Raw genomic sequence first — 12,746 nt, 5'->3', positions numbered from 1 at the left:
TGTTATTCCATTACATAATAGAATCTATACTTGCTATATTTAGAGGAGTCAATGATTGCACTGCATGGAGTAAAATGATTTATATGTCACAGTCAACACATACTCTAACACAGATTTTGATTTTAAAACATAAGCACCCAAGTAGAAATTTATATTTTTCATATGCATATTTAAATGGCCGCTGTGTTCAGGAAGGTTGATGGAATTGAGACATGAATGAATGAGTTCTCTCTCAGAGATAAGGCATTTTTCTGTCCTCCTGAACACATGCTTTGATCACATATAAATTTATCAATAGATTGGGGTTTTTTTGGGTTCATTCTGGATTTTCTCATATTCACTTCTTTTTATCTTCTTAGAGGATCCTATGTCCATAAAGTTCTCTCTGTTTCTTGAGTGCATTCTTAGTGAGGGTATTAAGTTAATAAGGTTTAACTTTGATCATTTTTCTGAACAAATCAATCTCTGGTCTCAATTTCCTCCCATTTGATGCTTTCTAAAAAGCTTCAGCACTATGAATAAATTTATAACCTCTCCAGTATACCCCTCTAGCATTTATACTGTGAAATGTAGTGGCACTGACCACTGAATAAACTTTTCTATATTCTTTCCTTCTAGTCTTTTTTTTTTTTTTTAAGGAAAGAAAAATAGAAGCAGTATGATATAGTATCTGTCTCCTGCAATGAGTGTTTGCACGGATAATACTTATGAATTCTAATGTGAATTACACATTGAATGGAATTATGTCAATATTCAAAAATGTATCTGACAGAGAGCCCACTCAGAACACTGATCTATGTTTAACTATTAAAGAGAAAAATGCAGTACAAAAGGAAAGCTATTTATTCTTAAAACATTTAATCACAAATTTAAATATATTTTGTTCAACAGATAAAGTATCTAAATAATGTATAAATTTTAATATAAGCATTACGTAAATTCACTTTTGTTTTAAGTAATAATTCCACAGATGCTGGAAAGTGTCTTTTGCTTGAATAATATTGCCTGCTTCCAACTGTACCTATGGTTTCTTACTTGGGGACATTTTGGGGTTAAATTGATGCTATCCTTCCTCATTTGTAAGATTTTCCTCTAAGCACCATTTCTAATATCAGCTGTCTGTATTTTGTTTATGCAGGCACTTTCTTAGGCGGGATAAAGCAAATAAGAAGGGAAAAAAAAAAGAGATAGATATTGCCATTCAAAGGAAGTAAACATTCTAGAAAAGATTAAAAGAGTCAAGGAGAGAAGTGAAAACAACAGAAAGTTAAGCTCTTAGTAAAATCTGAAAGCTGTTCTGAATATATAGTTAACAAAGATGCACAGCTTACAATACCAAAGATATAAAATACGTCTAAATATTTTGAAGGGGGCTTAAATCCTCCTTTTTCAAGGATGACCTTATTTGTAACAAAGAGAACCTAGGCTGATGCTTGTCCAGAGTATGTGCTTCTGTCACTGCCTACTGATGGGATCCTTTCAAATTCCTCTGTGACAAAGAGCAGTGAGAGACATTATACAAGACTGCCTGGGCCACCAGCTGTCTTAGCACAATAAAAATATCTGGCTATGGAGTTGATCTGAAGCAACACAGAAGCAATGAAAATGAAGAATACAAAATATTCTTTCACAGAAAGGATGGAACTATTTCAGGGGTTATTGCTGAAGGGCAAAAATCAGAAAGAAAATATTTGTAGGAAACCTAGTTTCTAACTCCCACTGGGACATGTGACATGGGAAGTGATGTTTCCCTCAAAATGTCAGGATTACTGACATTTCCCACAGAGTTCCCAATTCAACAGAAGCTGTGACTTCACCCAAAGGCACAACAGTACCCTTATGCACACCAGTACATGAAAAAAGCTGTACCATATAGCTCAACAGCCTACCTCAGCTCCCCAGTGGCACTAGTTGGCTCCTGGAGAGGAATAAAGGAGCACAAAATAAAGTAACTCCTCTTCAGAGCATTTTCCCCCTTCCAGTGATTTATGACTTTGGAAATTTTTGAGCCAAAATGTACCTTTGTAATTGTTCCCAATGTGCATTTTCTCTCCATGAATTTGTCTAATTGCTTTATCCACATCAATTGGAAAGTCATTCCACAGTTCCCTGGCATGAAGCTGTATTGCCTTTTGTTTGTCTGGGACCTAGCAATCTACAAGTTTTGCACAGCAAATAATAGTCAATACAGCAGGAGTCACAAGACAATACTCACCAGGTCCAGCTCTCCTGTTGTTTGAACAACCTCCCTCCCAAAAATGCTGTCTTCCAGACATACTGACTTGCCATGGCTTAGGAAGAGAAGTAGCTGAAGGAAAAGGTCATATAAGACCTCAGAAGTTCTGGCACAAATAGACATTCATTTTGAGAACTATATGGAGTGAATAATACACAATTGTGAATGACACAATATATCAAGAACTAACTACAGCAAGTGTCTATATGGTCTATTTTGAATTAAGTGAGAGGGTTCTAGAGGGGAATGGAATACAAACAGAATTTTTTTACAGCTTTTTTTTTTTTTTTGGAAGATTTTCTTTTCTCCATAAAACATTTGTTTTCAAGAGCATGGATGTTGTGCCATATTCCCACAGCACATCCGGCATGTTCCTGCTTTTGGTCTCTTCCTCTAGGCTGGCTAACTCCTTTGCCTTTTTATGGCCCTCAGTTTCACCTCCTTGTTGCTCATCATCATCATCTGACCATCACCATAACTGTTTTTACTCTAAGGTTACCTCATCCTCACTCCAACCTTGGGTGCTCAAAGATAATCAATGCTGTTTGCACTTTGAACTATAGCTTACTGTTAATAAGAAAAATCAAAGTAGTAGGTAGGTAGGCCTACATTCAGAATGAAGCTTGTAATTTAACAGTGACATGGGAAGAGTACCAGCTAAGAGAATTTTCTTGCTCAAGATTTTGCAAATCACTGCAAGTAGCAAGAATTTAGATATTTAAGAGTACTCTAATGATCCCATTCTCTCTTGTATTTTAGAAGATAGAAAATCTGTCTGAGAAGCAAAATATAAATGCAAGTTTTACAATTTGCACTTACTTAAGTAATAGAATTATTCTGAGTCCACTCTTAATTCTGCGTTTCTTTCATAACAGAAAAACAACAAGAGAGATAATTCTGAAACACTGTGATGTCTTGAAAGGGAATCTGAGACATGTTGAAAATAAAAGAAAATGAAGTCTGCTGCAATTAGTTCCTGAATAGCCTCCTGATGTAAAGATGTTAAATATCATTAAGAATATCTGGCCTTGCAGAAGGACTCCTTCAGCAGCCTGGCAGAGCATAAGTTCATCCAAAACAAAGAAATAGAACAAGATTTAATAGCATACAAGGGAAGAAAAATATCTTCAAAAACCTATAATTTGTTTAGCTTAACAACCTCTTTGAAACCATAATAAAAATGTCAAGGACTGTGGAGATTTCACAGAAACCTTTTACCCAAAAGCCAGTGATAAATACCTGCCATCACTCTAGCTCTTTCCTTGCTCTGCACTCATTGCCACACGTCAGCTGTAAGTGCCTCTCTGTAATGCATTTATTAAGCGATGGACATTTGCCAAATGTAGTTCATTTCCCCTCTCCTACCCTTGAGGACTGTCATCTTTAGGCAGAGTTTTATTCTAAGCCTTTGTGCTCTTACATGTCACTATTTGCAGCCGGAAGTCTCAGGAACAAATTCAACACAAATAGGGCAAGCCTTTCTCTGCTTCTGAATATCCTATCACAGTAGTGTGCACTTTTCCCAGGAAAGATCCTCCAGAAGCAGGACTAGTTAGAGCCTATGGGACACGAGAGTTCCTTCAGGACAAACCTAGCACTTTCTACCGAACCACAACAAAAATACATGGATGGATTTTTGCACCTTTCAAAATGATTGGAACCATTAGAGAAAAACTAATGTTTTTCTAGAATGGCATCAACATGACAGTTTGAGGTGAAAGTTTGGTAGATTGGAACTGAATAGTTAAACTCTCCGGTCTTCATAATAAGTTTCAGTGCTGAAACTCAGGAAAACAAAAACTGTGCTTGGAAAGAAAGTGATCACAGGATCACAGAATCTTAGAATATGTTGAGTTGGAAGGGTCTCATATGGATCATCCAGTCCAACTCCTGTTTCTGCACTGGACAGCCCCAAGAGTCAGACCATGTGTCTGAGAGCAGTGTATAAATGCTCCTTGAGCTCTGTCAGGCTGGTGCTGTGACCACTGCCCTGGGGAGCTGCTCCAGTGCCCAAACACCCTCTGGGTGAAGAACTTTTTTCTGATATCCAAACTAAACCTGGCACAACATTCCCTATTCACATCTTGAAAACCTTCACTGTTACTTTCTGTGTTGTGTTCAAATGGATAAGTGGAACTGATACATATAGACCCCAAATTATGTCTGAGGTAAACAGGAATGAATGATAACCACTGCAGTGACCATTTAGAAAGACTGTGTTTATTTGTGTCTGTGGCTTCAAAATTCATAATAACCCAGCATTGCCTACAAATCAGTGACCTCTACCAAGAACAGAGGATTCATTTCCCTCATTAGCTGGTGGTAAACATGATAAACAAAATGTACACACTGACATAAGTGTTTATTTTAATATAACAAGCCAGTGTTAATGATTATATTCTAATCTGCAGTTTGTGAGCTAGCTGTGGACCTGCTTTAGAAAATATTTATAGACATCAATTAGGAATTGTCTACAAGGTAAAAATGTGGAGACAAAAAGGAAATAAAATAACTGAGATATCTCATATAATTACTTCACATTCAATAGCATACAGTATCTTCATCCAAATAAAAAACTGGCTTATACCTCTGTTTGCCATCTATGTCTATTTTTTATGCTGAGAAACCTTGATTTTCCTTCAACATAGGGATCACCGTGATCACCAGTATGAAAAAGTAACAAAGGGGTTTTTTTGGAAAGCATCAGGAAATGCTTTCTTTCTTGTCTCTAAGACTTTCCTGCATCAGAGGTTTTGACACTAACTACACACATTTGATGCACACCAGAAGAAAAATTCAGGGCCTTTTTGTTAAATCGGCATTGATTTACTACAAATTCACACAGCAACAACAGAATGAAGAATTCAGTAAAGGAAACCTGATGCACTAAACTGGTACAAAAGAGCAGAGTATAAGCACTCCCAAGATAACCTTCCATGTGAAAACCACTCAACTATGACTCTTTCTGATAATTTTAGCTAAATAGGGACCCGTTTATTCTATCACCATGTGTATAATTTAGCAGTGCTGAAGTTTCTTTACAGCACTGCCTCATCTTTAATGATAACAGAAATGCAGAGACTGGATCTACATGGTCTCTTTCTGATGTTTTGTTTTTTTTTTTTAATTTTCCCCCATCATATTCGTATTAGTAGAACAACAATTATTTAAGGGAGTAAGAAAATTTATTTTTTAAGTCCTACAATGATCAGTGTAAAACTAAGATCTGAAAAGTATGAATTACACATGTTTCATACCCAAATATTCCTATTGACTTTAAACTTCAATGCCCACCTTTAATCAGTCTAGATTAAGATTATTAAAACCCAAATCCTCTGAAATAAGCTTTGTGTGAAACCACAGTATCATTATTATATTATTATAATGTTAACTTATTTCTACTGCACTTACTACAGTGATCTGACACAACCTTAAATGTATACAAAATAAGCATTTCTTGAAATTTAGAGCAGTTTATTGATAGCTGATTTTGGTGGGGGACTTTTTTTGTTAATTCATCTCAGCAGTAAAAGCAACTATTTTCATGTTTCATTTTTCTAGAAACCAAAATACAGTTTTGGAGACATATTATTGTTTTGTTTCCTTCTCAAAAACTATTCTGAAGGATTGTTTGGGTGTTAGTCCTTCCCTCGATAAAGTAATTAGTCATAAATAGTCTATCACTTATAAATAATATAATCACTGCTTTATTATATATACTTTTATTTTTTTTTAAGAGAAGAAAGGCATGTTCCTGGGTGTAGTGAAATGGCAAATTCTGCAATGTATTACTCTGAATCCATGCAATTCCCTGAGGCTATAGAGAGAAAGACACAAGATAGGATAATTAGAGAATATGCAGTCCTGACGCAATGCAGGGCAAATTATGTGGGTGTGCTGTAGAGAAAGTGTCAATGCCTGCAGCAGCATAGAGCAGCCTTTACTGGAACTTGGGATAGTATCCAGCCAAACTGCCTTGCATGCTAGAAGTTAAAATTCTGTGAGTTCAGCCCACAGGTGGGGAAGATGGGTCATGCTAAGCCTGTAGGAAACTGAGACCACATGAAAGCATTCACCTTTGAAATTTTTTCAGAGCATAGTCTTATTGCTGCCATTTGCTTTTCATGACAGGCTGGAAATCACAAACAGCATGGCCTCATTACCATGCACACACTGCAATTAAAAAAAAAAGAAAAAAGAAAAAAGTATTAAAAAGTACAGGGAACATCTCTTCAGAGCAAGGACTTAACAGCAAAGCACTGAGGATTGAGATACTACTCAATCTACCAGTACATCCTGTTTTTACCAAGTTAAACAACTAGGCAATTCTGTGAGGCCATATACCTGCTAATATAGCAAACTAAACTTGTCATTTGGCGTTCACACAATTAATTATACCTGAGCAGTGAGGATTGTATACCAAGCCCTGCTAACAACTTCAGAAAGCTCATGTATTCTGTTAGCATACCAAAGAAAAGACAACCTAACGGAGTAACATACTGTCACACTCCTCATTGAATATGCATTTCTATTTCCTAGTTTCTATAGTTAGTTTACAGCGCCTCTGCAATGGGATTTTACATGCAGAATGCTTAGGAATTTTGTATCTAATAACAACTCCAGCAGCTGCCTTGTTCTGCAAACTCCTCCTCATGTGAATCATCACACTGAATCCAAGGAGACTGCTCTCATAAAGACTATTCTTATAATTATGTGGTTTCACAATTTGTTGTAACTGTGTTTTAATCTATGCACCAAACGTGTTATTCAGTGCTTTCTTTAACAGCCCTGCGGATTCTCCGTTTACTATTTATTTAAGTGTTGATTTATTCAGAACTGTAGACATTGTGACTCAGTATGGGTTTTTAGAAACTGATAAATCCTTTGAAATGGACACTTCATACATTTCATAGACATGAGGCATGAAGCCATAGATTATGCTGGTGTGTGAGTTAAATTTGGAGATTGCAAAGGGATGTGTGAAACTTCAAATTATAAAAATGGGAGTTCAGAAGAAATTTGGTTTGCTATTAGCTCTGAAACCACGGCAGTCAAGAGTACTCTTGTAGGTGGGAACAGTTTGGGTACTTTTTAACACAGTTTTAAATACAAAATACAAAAGTCCTAGGAAATAAATAATGAACACAGAGAGACAGAGTCAGAGAGAGTGCTCTTACATTTGAACTAAATGCGACTTGCCAGGATTATTATCACGTATGCACTGTGTTGAAGAACACAGTGTTAGGAGATATTTTCAAAATTCAAAATAAAAATAAAATATTTGAAAGTCAGTCTGAATTTAGAAAAGCTGGAAAAGACAAAGAAAATCTGCCAGTAGCTCACAGCATGTCAAGAGGAGTAAGAAGTAGCTTTATGCACTCCTCTCTTTTGAAGGCAGTTCCATCTAGTTCTGCACTGAAAAGCCCTCTGGGTTTCCCTTTTTGCCTGTGACACGGCAAAAGTAACATTTCAAAGTGCAGGGGGAATGCCCCTGAGTTCTCTGTTTCAAAGAAACTTTATCTATTTCTGAGTTTTTCATTAGTTCTTACTTTTTCCATTTTCTTTCTGTAGCTCCACAGCAACTCAATAATGATCATTTCTAAGGCAAAATGCCCTAAACAATCAGTACACTGCAACCAAAAATGCTGCAAGCAGCAGTAAGGACTGCTGTGGTGGGACTTGCTTTTACTATGCAGTCACAGGGATGTTTCCATGGGTTGTAAATGGGATATGTGCTTTGCAAACCTTCTTTTGAGCACAACTGATGGACAGTTAATCCACAACCAAACAGGCAAAGAGGTAGCTTTAGCAAAGCAGTTTCAAAAGCCTTTCATTACAGCCAATAATTTCCAATTCCCTTTCAAAAGCAACTTTCTCTGAGCTTATGTATGCTAAATATCCCCAAGAGATTAGAAGATCAATGAAAGTCTTCTCTGTACATTCAAATACTGTTCTCTTGTCCTTCAGACCATTCTATCCATATTTGGATACAAAGCATGGCTAGAGATTAAGTGCTGCATTCTAACAGCAAATAATCTTTAAATGCTTCCTGATGAAGGTCTATTAGTATAGAGACATTGTACATTCTGTTTTTCAGAACAGCATGCCAGAGTGTGTTTCAGCATGTCCCTTGGTCTAGGAACCCCCAATAAGCAACTGCTTTTCCATAGTTTACCTGTGACATTTCTTCTGTTGAAAATGCCTCTTTCAGAACTATTTTTCTTGACAGCAATGCTGCATGGTGTAGCCCATACACAGAAATCAATATTTAAAAGTCTCTGCTTCATTATTTTGCCTTATTTCCTGTCCTGATTGAGTGAGAAGGGCAGAGGGCAGGGAGCCTGACGGCACGCGATTATGAGCAGGCCCCAGCCAGCAGCAGTGAGGAAGCTGTTCAGAGGCTGTTGCTAAAGAATGAATATTTATGATTTCTTATCCTGTAACCTATTTCAAAGCCTAAAACCTACAGCCCAATAGTGCTCAGGGCTTGGTAAAACCCACAAAGCAGTGAAAATCATTTATTCTGTAAAGGGGGAGACTTGTGTGAAGGTAATTGAAGGGAGGTTTTGACCATATCTTTGAAACAGACTCTGACTTAACTCTAAATCTGAGGGCTAAACTGTATCTGCAGCTGTCCCTGTAGTCATGAACCAAGAGATCTGGGTGGGTGTAGATAAGAATAAAATCTATCACATGATGGGAAGTTTGGAAAGTTAATTCATTTCCTGGGAGAAAAAACATACAAAATTGCCTTTATGTTTCCGTCAACACCTTATTTAATTTTAGTTAAGAATATTTTAATTTAGAATAAAATCTTCTTTAAAATTGAAAATATATTTTTTTTATAAGTCACAAGTACTTAGATTACAAGGACGCCTTTGTGGCAAAATGTTCTGTTCCATCCCTAGCATCATTTGTTATTGAAATGCAGCAGAGCAAAATTGGTTCTGCTTTTTTCCAAGTATCTCTAGTGTCAGTTCCCAAGACCACCATCCAGAATTTTATTCAAATAGTTCTATTCAGAAAAAAAGCAAGCACCTCACATGGGAATTTTAGTAGCTAAAGGAGATGCACAAAATCATCATGGATGAGTTGCTGTCTTGAAACTACTCGTTCCTGTTCCTCTGAAGGGAGCCTATCGTGACCGAGACACACTTTGGTTTTAGCAGTGTTCACCTCTTCAGAATTACAAGTATGTCAATACGGGCACATCTGTGCAGCCAAGCACCTTCTTCAGGCTGAGAAGGCAAAATCCAAATGTCCTTCCACCTGACTTCCCTCCATGGCTTACTCCACTGCAATTTTTGAAGGAATTGCAGGCAGGTATTTGTGGATCTTCCTCTGAAACATCAAGATCTCTCCTTCAACTCTAAGGTCAGAACCACAATACCTATGGCCTTTTCTGGACTACCTGCTAAGGTGCTTTACAGCATTCCTCTTTCCTATGTACAAAAATTATGGGATTGCTCCTTGTCAACTCAGTGGTAACACTGCAACAAAGGTCAATAAGATGGTCCGGCTCTGTTCACACAACTCACCTCTCTGTCTTTCTCTCTTTAAATTGTTAATCTTTTTTAGGTCTCCTAGAGTCTTTGACATAAATCTTGCCCCTGGGGTCAGCTACTTTGTGCTTCTGGGTGCAGTGAAAGTGATGGATTGGAGCTGAATTCTTGAAATTTAACAGAGAAGACTTGGGGGATATGCCTTTTCTGAGCATCTATATATACACTCAAGATGACACCACACATTTGAATCTTGGCAGCCTGGAGTTTTGCACCTTCCCTTGTGCCTGGAGTATATCTTTCATCTGACCTTCATCCTGGAAAGAAGGGGGAATACAGTGACTAGCAAATTTAAAACTGGTAGTACTTTGTTTTCTCCCTTTTTTCAAGTGAATCAGCTTTTACATCTGCAGTGTTTGCATGTCTGTGTGTGTGTGTATCAGGGTGTGTGTGTGTGTAATTGATGACTGCTTCCAAAACACAGACAAGTACAGAGCTACACAGGAAGAGAGCACCATGGCAATATGGCTTATAAAATTATTTTAACCCATCCAAACTGAATTTGTGCATTTGCATCTGGCAGATGGGACATAATAACATAACCTATCCTCACAGCCTGTCTGGACACTCAGAAGATGTAAACCCTCAGTAAAAAACAAACAAACAAAATAAAACAAAATGAAACAGAACAATAAAACCCACCCAAAAATAAATAGCCTGTTCTCAGAAATAAAAACAACTACCGGATTCAAATTCCTTCTCTTGCTACAATGTGTGCCTTTGCACGCTGTCCTGGCTCTGCTCCTCACCACCCACAAACCAAGAGATGAAATTCATTGGCTTTGGTTTCCCCGTGAATCTGTATGAGTTATCAGGAAACTGCAACTACACCTTCTGCATTATTCTTCACTGGAGTTTTGACTTGCCAGAGCAAGTCAATCTTTAGTTCATTTCTTTCCACATCCCCCATTGCTTGCAGGGTCAGACAGAGGGAACCGCCAGCCCCACCAAACAGAAACTACTCTCAAAATGACAAATGCTCAAGGCATGAACTTCCCCACACACTCAGATGTTATATTGCAGTGAGAACTGGATCAGCCAGGATACCAATAAGACAGTACAGACTTCTGGCTTGTTCATTCAGGTGAAAAAAATAGATGGTTCTAAAAAAATACATCTCTATTGATCTGGGGACATTTTTGACAATAATTAAGTGTGAAATACCTCAGATTCCTATAAAAAAGTCTGTTAATTTTTTTTTTTTTCTGTAGCAGGAAGGCATATCCCTCTCTGCATTTCAAGCACCAGCAATTCCAGAACAAAAAGGAAGTATTTATGTGCGTGCAAAAGATGTCTCAATGTATTATAGGGAATGACATTTCAAACCCTAGACTCCTTGTATCCAAAGTAAACTGAAAATGACTCAAAAGTAGACTGTCTTTAAAGATCTGCCCCAGTTGTCACGGCACTGAGACCCTCCTACTCAAGCCAGGGCATCTCCACTCAGTTTTATTTGTTTTGCACTGTCCCAAGGCATTCATGAAAATGACATTTACTCACGGGTATACTTCTCTAAATCAAATATCTCTGATATATCCATTCAATATTCTAGTCAAAAATAAATTACCTGTGCCAACTACACTTACTCACCCAAAGAAATGCAGAGAGTAGGAAGAGAAATTTCATTTTCTAACTGTGGTGGCTGTTTCAGAAACAACAGTTACTGAGTGCCATGGGCACTGTGTTATAGTGGCCACACACCTTTACTGCACAAACCCTGCCTGAACATTTTTAGCACAGCTAAAACTGCCTGAACATTTTTAGCACAGCTCCCCACGCCGTGTCAATGGTACCTCTGCTGCTTGACAGAGAACTTGCAAATCTTCTTCAGGAGTGAAAATGCTTCACCAGGTCACTTAGAGGGTGTGCAGGAAGAAGGACAGTCAAGCAGGACTGCTGGCCATAGAACTTTGCATTGGAGGGAGGTCCTTGCATATAGGTGCCCTCATTTATTCTAAGCACTGGGTGTGACCTCCTTTAGAGGTTGCAAGAGATTTTCCTTCAAAATGGACTTAAACAGAGAGAAAACACCCCCAGCAGAGTCTAGCTGTACTTCGAGGTAGCAGAACTATGGCAAGGAGCAAACTAAAAAGCCTGGCTCCTAAATCTCTTTACTTTGCCATAGGAGAACTGTTCCAAACAGAAACAGTGAAGAAGGAAAACTCTCCCTGTGTCTGGAGACTTTCTTCTTCCTAGAATCTAACAGAGAAAACAACTGATATGAAAAGACATGAAGAGTTCAAGGAAAGGAGCAGCCAATAGCATTGCCAGAAACATATAATAAATTTATAATGCTCTCTAAAAGAGCCAGAAAACAAATTTCTGCCTGTAGTCTCCTTTGGCAACAAAGTTCAAAGAAAATCTTACCTATTCATGTCCATATATTTTTATTTGATTTCATTCCTGGTACACAGGGTATACATCTTTCAAAACATATATTTTAGCAGGAAGTGATGATTATACACCTCAGATTGTTTTGTCTCATGAAAATGCACTAAGATGGCATAAAATGCATGAAGACCAGAAAAATCTAGAGTGTCTTTTCTAAATAGCTCAGTTGTGGGTGGTTTGCTTTGTTCTTTTTTGTTTTGGTTTGGTTTTGGTTTTGTTTTGCTTTGTTTTTTTGCTTTGTTGTTTTGGGGGTTTTTTTATTTTTAACTAACACCCAGAAATATCTTCATGCATCTTAGATGTTATAGTATGCAAATTATATGTGCTCACGAATTTGGGTGATAAGGAATCTCCCTTTAAAGCAATATAATCACAGTTAAGCAAACATAACCTTAACCACTCACAGTATTTACACATTTATAGCATATTGGATTGGACCTAATAGCTAGGCAGAGGACTCCAGCAGGGGTGCAATTATTTTCTGAAAAGTAATTTGCAATATCAGATTAAGCTAATCTACACCTTTTCCAGGTGCCAGCTGGGAGATGCTGGATCTG

This window comes from Pseudopodoces humilis, chromosome 5, assembly GCF_049639895.1.
Source record: "Pseudopodoces humilis isolate 2021_Gansu_Grassland_sample_001 chromosome 5, ASM4963989v1, whole genome shotgun sequence".
NCBI classification, from domain to species: Eukaryota; Metazoa; Chordata; class Aves; order Passeriformes; family Paridae; genus Pseudopodoces; species Pseudopodoces humilis.
This window is presented reverse-complemented; position numbering follows the sequence as displayed.